Raw genomic sequence first — 16,213 nt, 5'->3', positions numbered from 1 at the left:
GCGGAGGAAGAGAAGATGAGAGGAGGAAGAGACGAGTTATTACAAGTTATTCACTAATAAATAGTTAGGCCACTGAGCCACCACAAGATTGGGGAGGGGAGGAAACTTTTACCAATGTTATCATGCATTCTGGTGGAAAATGTCCAATATTATTTATATTATCTGTAATTTCTGTAATTTTCCCCCAGACTGTATGATAACATTGGTAAAAGTTTCTTTACATGATTGGTCCTGTTGTGGCTCAGTGGTCTAGCTGATAGACACTCTACACATAGTTGTGGTGGGGTCTCTGGATCAAATCCCAGGACAAATGTTATTCATGTTACTTGTTATTTTTCCCCAGACTGAATGATAACATTAGGAAAAGTCTCCTCATATACTTGGTCCTGCGGTGGCTCAGCTGAATGACCGCTAGGATAACTTCTGGTGATGACCATGGAAATCCTGGTTTGAATCCCTTGTTATTTATATTAGCTGTAATTTTCCCCCAGACTTTATGATAACATTGGTAAAAGTGTCCGTACATACTAGGTCCTCTGGTGGCTCAGTGGTCTACCTGATAGACACTCTACACATACTTGTGGTGGGGGTCACTGGTTCGAATCCCAGGATAAATGTTATTTATATTACTTATAATTTTCCCCCCGATTGCATGATAACATTAGTAAAAGTCACACTAGATACTTGGTCATGCGGTGGCTCAGCTGAATGGCTGCCAGGTTTACGGCTGGTGATGACCATGGAGATCCTGGTTCGAATCTCTGGTAGTCTGGCTGAGTCTCCTGTGGCACAGAGCACCTTGGGCTAGTGGATGATGGTTGGTATCCTCAGTGAGGTGTCCTAGGTTGGAATGTTGCACCGTGTTTATTTATTTAAGGTGCAACATCAACTGTAATGGACAGCCTTCTACAGGATCATCTACCACAATCTGCTAACAGGTGACCTGCCTACTGGGGGCCTTTTATCAATGTCATCCATCTTCCATAGAAGACACAGGAAGAGAGAGAGAGCACGAAGCGCGCGCGGAGGAGAGAGAGAAGACGAGAGATCGCGCGGAGAAGACGAGAGCGCGGAGGAGAGAGAGAGAGCGCGCGCGGAGGAGAGAGAGAGAAGACGAGAGAGAGCGAGCGCGGAGGAGAGAGAAGACGAGAGAGAGCGAGCGCGGAGGAGAGAGAAGACGAGAGAGAGCGAGCGCGGAGGAGAGAGAAGACGAGAGAGCGCGCGCGGAGGAGAGAGAAGACGAGAGAGCGCGCGCGGAGGGGAGAGAGAAGACGAGAGAGCGAGCGCGGAAGAGAGAGCGTGCGCGGAGGGGGGAGAGAGAGAGCGCGCGCGGAGGAGAAAGAGAGAGCGAGCGCGGAGGAGAGAGAAGAGAAGACGAGAGAGAGAGCGAGCGCGGAGGAGAGAGAGAAGAGAGAGCGCGCGCGGAGGAGAAAGAGAGAGCGAGCGCGGAGGAGAGAGAAGAGAAGACGAGAGAGCGAGCGCGGAGGAGAGCGAGAAGAGAGAGCGCGCGCGGAGGAGAGAGAAGAGAAGACGAGAGAGCGAGCGCGCTCTTCCCTCTCTCCTCCGCGCGCTCGCTCTCTCGTCTTCTCTTCTCTCTCCTCCGCGCTCGCTCTCTCGTCTTCTCTCTCTCTCGTCTTCTCTTTCTCTCCTCCGCGCTCGCCCTCTCCTCCGCGCGCGCTCTCTCTCTCTTCTCTCTCTCCTCCGCACTCGCTCTCTCGTCTTCTCTCTCTCTCCTCCGCGCTCGCTCTCTCGTCTTCCGCGCTCTCTCTCTCCTCCGCACGATCTCTCGTCTTCTCTCTCTCCTCCGCGCGCGCTCCGTGTCTTCGTGCTCTCTCTCTCTCTTCCTGTGTCTTCTATGGAAGATGGATGACATTGATAAAAGGCCCCCAGTAGGCAGGTCACCTGTTAGCAGATTGTGGTAGATGATCCTGTAGAAGGCTGTCCATTACAGTTGATGTTGCACCTTAAATAAATAAACACGGTGCAACATTCCAACCTAGGACACCTCACTGAGGATACCAACCATCATCCACTAGCCCAAGGTGCTCTGTGCCACAGGAGACTCAGCCAGACTACCAGAGATTCGAACCAGGATCTCCATGGTCATCACCAGCCGTAAACCTGGCAGCCATTCAGCTGAGCCACCGCATGACCAAGTATCTAGTGTGACTTTTACTAATGTTATCATGCAATCGGGGGGAAAATTATAAGTAATATAAATAACATTTATCCTGGGATTCGAACCAGTGACCCCACCACAAGTATGTGTAGAGTGTCTATCAGGTAGACCACTGAGCCACCAGAGGACCTAGTATGTAAGGACACTTTTACCAATGTTATCATAAAGTCTGGGGGAAAATTACAGCTAATATAAATAACAAGGGATTCAAACCAGGATTTCCATGGTCATCACCAGAAGTTATCCTAGCGGTCATTCAGCTGAGCCACCGCAGGACCAAGTATATGAGGAGACTTTTCCTAATGTTATCATTCAGTCTGGGGAAAAATAACAAGTAACATGAATAACATTTGTCCTGGGATTTGATCCAGAGACCCCACCACAACTATGTGTAGAGTGTCTATCAGCTAGACCACTGAGCCACAACAGGACCTTTTAGTAATGTTATCATGCAATCGGGGGAAAACTTATAGGTAATATAAATAACATCGGTCAAGGGATTCAAACCAGAATCTCCATGGTCACCACCAGCAGTAAAACAGGCAGCCATTCAGCTGAGCCACCGCATGACCAAGTACAAAGGGACACTTTTACCAATGTTATCATGCAATCTGGGGGAAAATTATAAGTAATATAAATAACATTGGTCCCGGGATTCGAACTAGTGACCCCACCACAACTATGTAAAGAGTACCTATCAGCTAGACCACTAAGCCACCGCAGGACCAGACATGGGAGGAAACTTTATCATGTAATCTGGGGGAAAATTAAAGGTGATATAAATAACATTGATACTGGGATTCAAACCAGGACCTCCATGGTCACCACCAGCAATAAACCTGGCAGCCATTCAGCTAAGCCACCGCATGACCAAGTATCTAGGAAGACTTTTACTAATGTTATCATTCAGTCTGGGGGGAAATTACAGGTAATATAAATAAAACAGGTTTTGGGATTCAAACCAGCAACCCCACTATAACTACAGTATGTGCAGAGCACCTATGAGTTAGGCCACTGAGCCAGCCTATACCTCTAACCAGCAACCCCACTATAACTACAGTATGTGCAGAGCACCTATGAGTTAGGACACTGAGCCAGCCTATACCTCTAACCAGCAACCCCACTATAACTACAGTATGTGCAGAGCACCTATGAGTTAGGACACTGAGCCAGCCTATACCTCTAACCAGCAACCCCACTGTAACTACAGTATGTGCAGAGCACCTATGAGTTATTCCACAGAGCCAGCCTATACCTCTAACCAGCAACTCCACTATAACTACAGTATGTGCAGAGCACCTATGAGTTATTCCACTGAGCCAGCCTATACCTCTAATCAGCAACCCCACTATAACTACAGTATGTGCAGAGCACCTATGAGTTATTCCACTGAGCCAGCCTATACCTCTAACCAGCAACCCCACCATAACTACAGTATGTGCAGAGCACCTATGAGTAATTCCACAGAGCCAGCCTATACCTCTAACCAGCAACCCCACTATAACTACAGTATGTGCAGAGCACCTATGAGTTATTCCACTGAGCCAGCCTATACCTCTAACCAGCAACTCCACTATAACTACAGTATGTGCAGAGCACCTATGAGTTATTCCACTGAGCCAGCCTATACCTCTAACCAGCAACCCCACTATAACTACAGTATGTGCAGAGCACCTATGAGTTATTCCACTGAGCCAGCCTATACCTCTAACCAGCAACCCCACCATAACTACAGTATGTGCAGAGCACCTATGAGTTATTCCACTGAGACAGCCTATACCTCTAACCAGCAACCCCACCATACCTACAGTATGCGCAGAGCACCTATGAGTTATTCCACTGAGCCAGCCTATACCTCTAACCAGCAACCCCACTGTAACTACAGTATGTGCAGAGCACCTATGAGTTATTCCACTGAGCCAGCCTATACCTCTAACCAGCAACCCCACTGTAACTACAGTATGTGCAGAGCACCTATGAGTTATTCCACAGAGCCAGCCTATACCTCTAACCAGCAACCCCACTATAACTACAGTATGTGCAGAGCACCTATGAGTTATTCCACTGAGCCAGCCTATACCTCTAACCAGCAACCCCACCATAACTACAGTATGCGCAGAGCACCTATGAGTTATTCCACTGAGCCAGCCTATACCTCTAACCAGCAACCCCACTGTAACTACAGTATGTGCAGAGCACCTATGAGTTATTCCACTGAGCCAGCCTATACCTCTAACCAGCAACCCCACTGTAACTACAGTATGTGCAGAGCACCTATGAGTTAGGACACTGAGCCAGCCTATACCTCTAACCAGTAACCCCACTATAACTACAGTATGTGCAGAGCACCTATGAGTTAGGACACTGAGCCAGCCTATACCTCTAACCAGCAACCCCACTATAACTACAGTATGTGCAGAGCACCTATGAGTTATTCCACTGAGCCAGCCTATACCTCTAACCAGCAACCCCACTATAACTACTGAGTATGAGCAGGTATAGCTGTGAGAGTGAGCAAAGGTACTGAGTATGAGCAGGTATAGCTGTGAGAGTGAGTAAAGGTACTGAGTATGAGCAGGCATAGCTGTGAGAGTGAGTAAAGGTACTGAGTATGAGCAGGTATAGCTGTGAGAGTGAGTAAAGGTACTGAGTATGAGCAGGCATAGCTGTGAGAGTGAGCAAAGGTACTGAGTATGAGCAGGCATAGCTGTGAGAGTGAGTAAAGGTACTGAGTATGAGCAGGCATAGCTGTGAGAGTGAGTAAAGGTACTGAGTATGAGCAGGTATAGCTGTGAGGGTGAGTAAAGGTACTGAGTATGAGCAGGTATAGCTGTGAGGGTGAGTAAAGGTACTGAGTATGAGCAGGCATAGTTGTGAGAGTGAGCAAAGATACTGAGTATGAGTAGGTATAGCTGTGAGAGTGAGTAAAGGTACTGAGTATGAGCAGGTATAGCTGTGAGAGTGAGCAAAGGTACTGAGTATGAGCAGGCACAGCAGTGAGAGTGAGTAAAGGTACTGAGTATAAGCAGGTATAGCTGTGAGGGTGAGTAAAGGTACTGAGTATGAGCAGGCATAGCTGTGAGAGTGAGTAAAGGTACTGAGTATGAGCAGGAATAGCTGTGACGGTGAGTAAAGGTACTGAGTATGAGCAGGCATAGCTGTGAGAGTGAGTAAAGGTACTGAGTATGAGCAGGTATATCTGGGAGAGTGAGCAAAGGTACTGAGTATGAGCAGGCGTAGCTGTGAGGGTGAGTAAAGGTACTGAGTATGAGCAGGTGTAGCTGTGAGAGTGAGTAAAGGTACTGAGTATGAGCAGGCATAGCTCTGAGAGTGAGTAAAGGTACTGAGTATGAGCAGGTATAGCTGTGAGAGTGAGCAAAGGTACTGAGTATGAGCAGGTATAGCTGTGAGAGTGAGTAAAGGTACTGAGTATGAGCAGGTATAGCTGGGAGAGTGAGCAAAGGTACTGAGTATGAGCAGGCATATAGCTGTGAGAGTGAGTAAAGGTACTGAGTATGAGCAGGTATAGCTGTGAGGGTGAGTAAAGGTACTGAGTATGAGCAGGTATAGCTGTGAGAGTGAGCAAAGGTACTGAGTATGAGCAGGCATAGCTGTGAGAGTGAGTAAAGGTACTGAGTATGAGCAGGCATAGCTGTGAGAGTGAGCAAAGGTACTGAGTATGAGCAGGCATAGCTGTGAGAGTGAGTAAAGGTACTGAGTATGAGCAGGCATAGCTGTGAGAGTGAGTAAAGGTACTGAGTATGAGCAGGCATAGCTGTGAGAGTGAGTAAAGATACTGAGTATGAGCAGGTATTGCTGTGAGAGTGAGTAAAGGTACTGAGTATGAGAAGGCATATAGCTGTGAGAGTGAGTAAAGGTACTGAGTATGAGCAGGCATAGCTGTGAGAGTGAGCAAAGGTACTGAGTATGAGCAGGCATAGCTGTGAGAGTGAGTAAAGGTACTGAGTATGAGCAGGCATAGCTGTGAGAGTGAGTAAAGGTACTGAGTATGAGCAGGTATAGCTGTGAGAGTGAGTAAAGGTACTGAGTATGAGCAGGCATAGCTGTGAGAGTGAGTAAAGGTACTGAGTATGAGCAGGTATAGCTGTGAGAGTGAGTAAAGGTACTGAGTATGAGCAGGCATAGCTGTGAGAGTGAGCAAAGGTACTGAGTATGAGCAGGCATAGCTGTGAGAGTGAGTAAAGGTACTGAGTATGAGCAGGCATAGCTGTGAGAGTGAGTAAAGGTACTGAGTATGAGCAGGTATAGCTGTGAGGGTGAGTAAAGGTACTGAGTATGAGCAGGTATAGCTGTGAGGGTGAGTAAAGGTACTGAGTATGAGCAGGCATAGTTGTGAGAGTGAGCAAAGATACTGAGTATGAGTAGGTATAGCTGTGAGAGTGAGTAAAGGTACTGAGTATGAGCAGGTATAGCTGTGAGAGTGAGCAAAGGTACTGAGTATGAGCAGGCACAGCAGTGAGAGTGAATAAAGGTACTGAGTATGAGCAGGTATAGCTGTGAGGGTGAGTAAAGGTACTGAGTATGAGCAGGCATAGTTGTGAGAGTGAGCAAAGGTTCTGAGTATGAGCAGGCATAGCTGTGAGGGTGAGTAAAGGTACTGAGTATAAGCAGGTATAGCTGTGAGGGTGAGTAAAGGTACTGAGTATGAGCAGGCATAGCTGTGAGAGTGAGTAAAGGTACTGAGTATGAGCAGGAATAGCTGTGACGGTGAGTAAAGGTACTGAGTATGAGCAGGCATAGCTGTGAGAGTGAGTAAAGGTACTGAGTATGAGCAGGTATATCTGGGAGAGTGAGCAAAGGTACTGAGTATGAGCAGGCGTAGCTGTGAGGGTGAGTAAAGGTACTGAGTATGAGCAGGTGTAGCTGTGAGAGTGAGTAAAGGTACTGAGTATGAGCAGGCATAGCTCTGAGAGTGAGTAAAGGTACTGAGTATGAGCAGGTATAGCTGTGAGAGTGAGCAAAGGTACTGAGTATGAGCAGGTATAGCTGTGAGAGTGAGTAAAGGTACTGAGTATGAGTAGGTATAGCTGTGAGAGTGAGCAAAGGTACTGAGTATGAGCAGGCATAGCTGTGAGAGTGAGCAAAGGTACTGAGTATGAGTAGGTATAGCTGTGAGAGTGAGTAAAGGTACTGAGTATGAGCAGGCATAGCTGTGAGGGTGAGTAAAGGTACTGAGTATGAGCAGCTATAGCTGTGAGAGTGAGTAAAGGTACTGAGTATGAGCAGGCATAGTTGTGAGAGTGAGCAAAGATACTGAGTATGAGTAGGTATAGCTGTGAGAGAGAGTAAAGGTACTGAGTATGAGCAGGCATAGCTGTGAGAGTGAGTAAAGGTACTGAGTATGAGCAGGTATAGCTGTGAGAGTGAGCAAAGGTACTGAGTATGAGCAGGCATAGCAGTGAGAGTGAGTAAAGGTACTGAGTATGAGCAGGTATAGCTGTGAGGGTGAGCAAAGGTACTGAGTATGAGTAGGCACAGCTGTGAGGGTGAATAAAGGTACTGAGTATGAGCAGGTATAGCTGTGAGGGTGAGTAAAGGTACTGAGTATGAGCAGGCATAGTTGTGAGAGTGAGCAAAGGTTCTGAGTATGAGCAGGCATAGCTGTGAGGGTGAGTAAAGGTACTGAGTATGAGCAGGCATAGCTGTGAGGGTGAGTAAAGGTACTGAGTATGAGCAGGTATAGCTGTGAGGGTGAGTAAAGGTACTGAGTATGAGCAGGCATAGCTGTGAGGGTGAGCAAAGGTACTGAGTATGAGCAGGTATAGCTGTGAGAGTGAGTAAAGGTACTGAGTATGAGCAGGCATAGCTGTGAGGGTGAGTAAAGGTACTGAGTATGAGCAGGTATAGCTGTGAGGGTGAGTAAAGGTACTGAGTATGAGCAGGCATAGCTGTGAGAGTGAGTAAATGTACTGAGTATGAGCAGGTATAGCTGTGAGAGTGAGTAAAGGTACTGAGTATGAGCAGGCATAGCTGTGAGAGTGAGTAAAGGTACTGAGTATGAGCAGGTATAGCTGTGAGAGTGAGTAAAGGTACTGAGTATGAGCAGGTCTAGCTGTGAGAGTGAGCAAAGGTACTGAGTATGAGCAGGTATAGCTCTGAGAGTGAGCAAAGGTACTGAGTATGAGCAGGTATAGCTGTGAGAGTGAGTAAAGGTACTGAGTATGAGCAGGCATAGCTGTGAGAGTGAGTAAATGTACTGAGTATGAGCAGGTATAGCTGTGAGAGTGAGCAAAGGTACTGAGTATGAGCAGGTATAGCTCTGAGAGTGAGCAAAGGTACTGAGTATGAGCAGGTATAGCTGTGAGAGTAAGTAAAGGTACTGAGTATGAGCAGGTATAGCTGTGAGAGTGAGTAAAGGTACTGAGTATGAGCAGGTATAGCTGTGAGAGTGAGCAAAGGTACTGAGTATGAGCAGGCATAGCTGTGAGAGTGAGTAAAGGTACTGAGTATGAGCAGGCATAGCTGTGAGAGTGAGTAAAGGTACTGAGTATGAGCAGGTATAGCTGTGAGGGTGAGTAAAGGTACTGAGTATGAGCAGGTATAGCTGTGAGAGTGAGTAAAGGTACTGAGTATGAGCAGGTATAGCTGTGAGGGTGAGTAAAGGTACTGAGTATGAGCAGGTATAGCTGTGAGAGTGAGCAAAGGTACAGAGTATGAGCAGGCATAGCTGTGAGAGTGAGTAAAGGTACTGAGTATGAGCAGGTATAGCTGTGAGGGTGAGTAAAGGTACTGAGTATGAGCAGGTATAGCTGGGAGAGTGAGCAAAGGTACTGAGTATGAGCAGGTATAGCTGTGAGAGTGAGCAAAGGTACTGAGTATGAGCAGGTATAGCTGTGAGAGTGAGTAAAGGTACTGAGTATGAGCAGGTATAGCTGTGAGAGTTAGTAAAGGTACTGAGTATGAGCAGGCATAGCTGTGAGAGTGAGTAAAGGTACTGAGTATGAGCAGGTATAGCTGTGAGAGTGAGCAAAGGTACAGAGTATGAGCAGGCATAGCTGTGAGAGTGAGTAAAGGTACTGAGAATGAGCAGGTATAGCTGTGAGGGTGAGTAAAGGTACTGAGTATGAGCAGGTATAGCTGGGAGAGTGAGCAAAGGTACTGAGTATGAGCAGGCATAGCTGTGAGAGTGAGTAAAGGTACTGAGTATGAGCAGGCATAGCTGTGAGAGTGAGCAAAGGTACTGAGTATGAGCAGGTATAGCTGTGAGGGTGAGTAAAGGTACTGAGTATGAGCAGGTATAGCTGTGAGAGTGAGTAAAGGTACTGAGTATGAGCAGGCATAGCTGTGAGAGTGAGTAAAGGTACTGAGTATGAGCAGGTATAGCTGTGAGAGTGAGCAAAGGTACAGAGTATGAGCAGGCATAGCTGTGAGAGTGAGTAAAGGTACTGAGTATGAGCAGGTATAGCTGTGAGGGTGAGTAAAGGTACTGAGTATGAGCAGGTATAGCTGGGAGAGTGAGCAAAGGTACTGAGTATGAGCAGGCATAGCTGTGAGAGTGAGTAAAGGTACTGAGTATGAGCAGGCATAGCTGTGAGAGTGAGCAAAGGTACTGAGTATGAGCAGGTATAGCTGTGAGGGTGAGTAAAGGTACTGAGTATGAGCAGGCATAGTTGTGAGAGTGAGCAAAGATACTGAGTATAAGCAGGTATAGCTGTGAGAGTGAGTAAAGGTACTGAGTATGAGCAGGTATAGCTGTGAGAGTGAGTAAAGGTACTGAGTATGAGCAGGTATAGCTGTGAGAGTGAGTAAAGGTACTGAGTATGAGCAGGTATAGCTGTGAGAGTGAGTAAAGGTACTGAGTATGAGCAGGCATAGCTGTGAGAGTGAGTAAAGGTACTGAGTATGAGCAGGCATAGCTGTGAGAGTGAGTAAAGGTACTGAGTATGAGCAGGTATAGCTGTGAGAGTGAGCAAAGGTACAGAGTATGAGCAGGCATAGCTGTGAGAGTGAGTAAAGGTACTGAGTATGAGCAGGTATAGCTGTGAGGGTGAGTAAAGGTACTGAGTATGAGCAGGTATAGCTGGGAGAGTGAGCAAAGGTACTGAGTATGAGCAGGCATAGCTGTGAGAGTGAGTAAAGGTACTGAGTATGAGCAGGCATAGCTGTGAGAGTGAGCAAAGGTACTGAGTATGAGCAGGTATAGCTGTGAGGGTGAGTAAAGGTACTGAGTATGAGCAGGTATAGCTGTGAGAGTGAGTAAAGGTACTGAGTATGAGCAGGCATAGCTGTGAGAGTGAGCAAAGGTACTGAGTATGAGCAGGTATAGCTGTGAGAGTGAGTAAAGGTACTGAGTATGAGCAGGTATAGCTGTGAGAGTGAGTAAAGGTACTGAGTATGAGCAGGTATAGCTGTGAGAGTGAGTAAAGGTACTGAGTATGAGCAGGTATAGCTGTGAGAGTGAGCAAAGGTACTGAGTATGAGCAGGCATAGCTGTGAGAGTGAGCAAAGGTACAGAGTATGGGCAGGCATAGCTGTGAGGGTGAGTAAAGATACTGAGTATGAGCAGGCATAGCTGTGAGAGTGAGCAAAGGTACTGAGTATGAGCAGGCATAGCTGTGAGAGTGAGTAAAGGTACTGAGTATGAGCAGGCATAGCTGTGAGAGTGAGTAAAGGTACTGAGTATGAGCAGGCATAGCTGTGAGAGTGAGTAAAGGTACTGAGCATGAGCAGGTATAGCTGTGAGAGTGAGTAAAGGTACTGAGTATGAGCAGGTATAGCTGTGAGAGTGAGTAAAGGTACTGAGCATGAGCAGGTATAGCTGTGAGGGTGAGTAAAGGTACTGAGTATGAGCAGGTATAGCTGTGAGGGTGAGTAAAGGTACTGAGTATGAGCAGGCATAGCTGTGAGAGTGAGTAAAGGTACTGAGCATGAGCAGGTATAGCTGTGAGGGTGAGTAAAGGTACTGAGTATGAGCAGGCATAGCTGTGAGGGTGAGCAAAGGTACTGAGCATGAGCAGGTATAGCTGTGAGGGTGAGTAAAGGTACTGAGTATGAGCAGGCATAGCTGTGAGAGTGAGTAAAGGTACTGAGCATGAGCAGGTATAGCTGTGAGGGTGAGTAAAGGTACTGAGTATGAGCAGGCATATAGCTGTGAGGGTGAGCAAAGGTACTGAGCATGAGCAGGTATAGCTGTGAGGGTGAGTAAAGGTACTGAGTATGAGCAGGTATAGCTGTGAGGGTGAGTAAAGGTACTGAGCATGAGCAGGTATAGCTGTGAGGGTGAGTAAAGGTACTGAGTATGAGCAGGCATATAGCTGTGAGAGTGAGTAAAGGTACTGAGTATGAGCAGGTATAGCTGTGAGGGTGAGTAAAGGTACTGAGTATGAGCAGGTATAGCTGTGAGAGTGAGTAAAGGTACTGAGTATGAGCAGGTATAGCTGTGAGAGTGAGTAAAGGTACTGAGTATGAGCAGGTATAGCTGTGAGAGTGAGCAAAGGTACTGAGTAAGAGCAGGTATAGCTGTGAGAGTGAGTAAAGGTACTGAGTATGAGCAGGCATAGCTGTGAGAGTGAGTAAAGGTACTGAGTGTGAGCAGGCATAGCTGTGAGAGTGAGCAAAGGTACTGAGTATGAGCAGGCATATAGCTGTGAGAGTGAGTAAAGGTACTGAGTATGAGCAGGTATAGCTGTGAGAGTGAGCAAAGGTACTGAGTATGAGCAGGTATAGCTGTGAGAGTGAGTAAAGGTACTGAGTATGAGCAGGCATAGCTGTGAGAGTGAGTAAAGGTACTGAGTGTGAGCAGGCATAGCTGTGAGAGTGAGCAAAGGTACTGAGTATGAGCAGGCATAGCTGTGAGAGTGAGTAAAGGTACTGAGTATGAGCAGGCATAGCTGTGAGAGTGAGTAAAGGTACTGAGTATGAGCAGGTATTGCTGTGAGAGTGAGTAAAGGTACTGAGAATGAGCAGGCATATAGCTGTGAGAGTGAGTAAAGGTACTGAGTATGAGCAGGTATAGCTGTGAGAGTGAGCAAAGGTACTGAGTATGAGCAGGTATAGCTGTGAGAGTGAGCAAAGGTACTGAGTATGAGCAGGCATAGCTGTGAGAGTGAGTAAAGGTACTGAGTATGAGCAGGTATTACTGTGAGAGTGAGTAAAGGTACTGAGAATGAGCAGGCATATAGCTGTGAGAGTGAGTAAAGGTACTGAGTATGAGCAGGCATAGCTGTGAGAGTGAGCAAAGGTACTGAGTATGAGCAGGCATAGCTGTGAGAGTGAGTAAAGGTACTGAGTATGAGCAGGCATAGCTGTGAGAGTGAGTAAAGGTACTGAGTATGAGCAGGTATAGCTGTGAGAGTGAGTAAAGGTACTGAGTATGAGCAGGTATAGTTGTGAGAGTGAGTAAAGGTACTGAGTATGAGCAGGTATAGTTGTGAGGGTGAGTAAAGGTACTGAGTATGAGCAGGTATAGCTGTGAGGGTGAGCAAACGTACTGAGTATGAGCAGGCATAGCTGTGAGAGTGAGCAAAGGTACTGAGTATGAGCAGGTAGAGTGAGAAAAGGAACTGAGTATGAGCAGGCATAGCTGTGAGGGTGAGCAAAGGAACTGAGTATGAGCAGGCATAGCTGTGAGGGTGAGCAAAGGTACTGAGTATGAGCAGGTATAGCTGTGAGAGTGAGTAAAGGTACTGAGTATGAGAAGGTATAGCTGTGAGAGTGAGCAAAGGTACTGAGTATGAGCAGGCATAGCTGTGAGGGTGAGCAAAGGTACTGAGTATGAGCAGGCATAGCTGTGAGAGTGAGTAAAGGTACTGAGTATGAGCAGGTATAGCTGTGAGAGTGAGCAAAGGTACTGAGTATGAGCAGGCATAGCTGTGAGAGTGAGTAAAGGTACTGAGTATGAGCAGGTATAGCTGTGAGAGTGAGCAAAGGTACTGAGTATGAGCAGGCATAGCTGTGAGGGTGAGTAAAGGTACTGAGTATGAGCAGGTATAGCTGTGAGAGTGAGCAAAGGTACTGAGTAGGAGCAGGCATAGTTGTGAGAGTGAGCAAAGGTACTGAGAATGAGCAGGTATAGCTGTGAGAGTGAGTAAAGGTACCGAGTATGAGCAGGTATAGCTGTGAGAGTGAGTAAAGGTACCGAGTATGAGCAGGCATAGCTGTGAGAGTGAGCAAAGGTACCGAGTATGAGCAGGCATAGCTGTGAGAGTGAGTAAAGGTACCGAGTATGAGCAGGCATAGCTGTGAGAGTGAGCAAAGGTACTGAGTATGAGCAGGCATAGCTGTGAGAGTGAGCAAAGGTACTGAGTATGAGCAGGCATAGCTGTGAGAGTGAGTAAAGGTACTGAGTATGAGCAGGCATAGCTGTGAGAGTGAGTAAAGGTAATGAGTATGAGCAGGCATAGCTGTGAGAGTGAGTAAAGGTACTGAGTATGAGCAGGCATAGCTGTGAGAGTGAGCAAAGGTACTGAGTATGAGCAGGCATAGCTGTGAGAGTGAGTAATGGTACTGAGTATGAGCAGGTATAGCAGTGAGAGTGAGTAATGGTACTGAGTATGAGCAGGCATAGCTGTGAGGGTGAGTAATGGTACTGAGTATGAGCAGGTATAGCTGTGAGAGTGAGTAATGGTACTGAGTATGAGCAGGTATAGCTGTGAGAGTGACCAAAGGTACTGAGTATGAGCAGGCATAGCTGTGAGGGTGAGTAAAGGTACTGAGTATGAGCAGGTATAGCTGTGAGAGTCAGTAAAGGTACTGAGTATGAGCAGGCATAGCTGTGAGGGTGAGCAAAGGTACTGAGTATGAGCAGGTATAGCTGTGAGGGTGAGTAAAGGTACTGAGTATGAGCAGGTATAGCTGTGAGAGTGAGTAAAGGAACTGAGCATGAGCAGGCATAGCTGTGAGAGTGAGTAAAGGTACTGAGTATGAGCAGGCATAGCTGTGAGAGTGAGCAAAGGTACTGAGTATGAGCAGGCATAGCTGTGAGAGTGAGCAAAGGTACTGAGTATGAGCAGGCATAGTTGTGAGAGTGAGCAAAGGTACTGAGTATGAGCAGGCATAGCAGTGAGAGTGAGTAAAGGTACTGAGTATGAGCAGGCATAGCTGTGAGAGTGAGTAAAGGTACTGAGTATGAGCAGGTATAGCTGTGAGAGTGAGCAAAGGTACTGAGTATGAGCAGGCATAGCTGTGAGAGTGAGTAAAGGTACTGAGTATGAGCAGGCATAGCTGTGAGAGTGAGTAAAGGTACTGAGTATGAGCAGGCAAAGCTGTGAGGGTGAGTAAAGGTACTGAGTATGAGCAGGTATAGCTGTGAGAGTGAGTAAAGGTACTGAGTATGAGCAGGCAAAGCTGTGAGGGTGAGTAAAGGTACTATGAGCAGGTATAGCTGTGAGAGTGAGCAAAGGTACTGAGTATGAGCAGGCATAGCTGTAAGAGTGAGTAAAGGTACTGAGTATGAGCAGGCAAAGCTGTGAGGGTGAGTAAAGGTACTATGAGCAGGTATAGCTGTGAGAGTGAGCAAAGGTACTGAGTATGAGCAGGCATAGCTGTGAGAGTGAGTAAAGGTACTGAGTATGAGCAGGTATAGCTGGGAGAGTGAGCAAAGGTACTGAGTATGAGCAGGCATATAGCTGTGAGAGTAAAGGTACTGAGTATGAGCAGGTATAGCTGTGAGGGTGAGCAAAGGTACTGAGTATGAGCAGGTATAGCTGTGAGAGTGAGCAAAGGTACTGAGTATGAGCAGGCATAGCTGTGAGAGTGAGTAAAGGTACTGAGTATGAGCAGGTATAGCTGGGAGAGTGAGCAAAGGTACTGAGTATGAGCAGGCATAGCTGTGAGGGTGAGTAAAGGTACTGAGTATGAGCAGGTATAGCTGTGAGAGTGAGCAAAGGTACTGAGTATGAGCAGGCATAGCTGTGAGAGTGAGTAAAGGTACTGAGTATGAGCAGGCATAGCTGTGAGAGTGAGCAAAGGTACTGAGTATGAGCAGGCATAGCTGTGAGAGTGAGTAAAGGTACTGAGTATGAGCAGGCATAGCTGTGAGAGTGAGCAAAGGTACTGAGTATGAGCAGGCATAGCTGTGAGAGTGAGTAAAGGTACTGAGTATGAGCAGGTATAGCTGTGAGAGTGAGTAAAGGTACTGAGTATGAGCAGGTATAGTTGTGAGAGTGAGTAAAGGTACTGAGTATGAGCAGGTATAGCTGTGAGAGTGAGCAAAGGTACTGAGTATGAGCAGGTATAGCTGTGAGAGTGAGTAAAGGTACTGAGTATGAGCAGGCATAGCTGTGAGAGTGAGTAAAGGTACTGAGTATGAGCAGGTATAGCTGTGAGAGTGAGTAAAGGTACTGAGTATGAGCAGGCATAGCTGTGAGAGTGAGTAAAGGTACTGAGTATGAGCAGGTATAGCTGTGAGAGTGAGTAAAGGTACTGAGTATGAGCAGGTATAGCTGTGAGGGTGAGTAAAGGTACTGAGTATGAGCAGGCATAGCTGTGAGGGTGAATAAAGGTACTGAGTATGAGCAGGTATAGCTGTGAGAGTGAGCAAAGGTACTGAGTATGAGCAGGTATAGCTGTGAGGGTGAGCAAAGGTACTGAGTATGAGTAGGCATAGCTGTGAGGGTGAATAAAGGTACTGAGTATGAGCAGGTATAGCTGTGAGGGTGAGTAAAGGTACTGAGTATGAGCAGGCATAGTTGTGAGAGTGAGCAAAGGTTCTGAGTATGAGCAGGCATAGCTGTGAGGGTGAGTAAAGGTACTGAGTATGAGCAGGTATAGCTGGGAGAGTGAGCAAAGGTACTGAGTATGAGCAGGCATATAGCTGTGAGAGTAAAGGTACTGAGTATGAGCAGGTATAGCTGTGAGGGTGAGCAAAGGTACTGAGTATGAGCAGGTATAGCTGTGAGAGTGAGCAAAGGTACTGAGTATGAGCAGGCATAGCTGTGAGAGTGAGTAAAGGTACTGAGTATGAGCAGGTATAGCTGGGAGAGTGAGCAAAGGTACTGAGTATGAGCAGGCATAGCTGTGAGGGTGAGTAAAGGTACTGAGTATGAGCAGGTATAGCTGTGAGAGTGAGCAAAG

Source organism: Taudactylus pleione, unplaced genomic scaffold, assembly GCF_031769625.1.
Source record: "Taudactylus pleione unplaced genomic scaffold, aTauple2 ptg000542l, whole genome shotgun sequence".
Classification (NCBI taxonomy): domain Eukaryota; kingdom Metazoa; phylum Chordata; class Amphibia; order Anura; family Myobatrachidae; genus Taudactylus; species Taudactylus pleione.
This window is presented reverse-complemented; position numbering follows the sequence as displayed.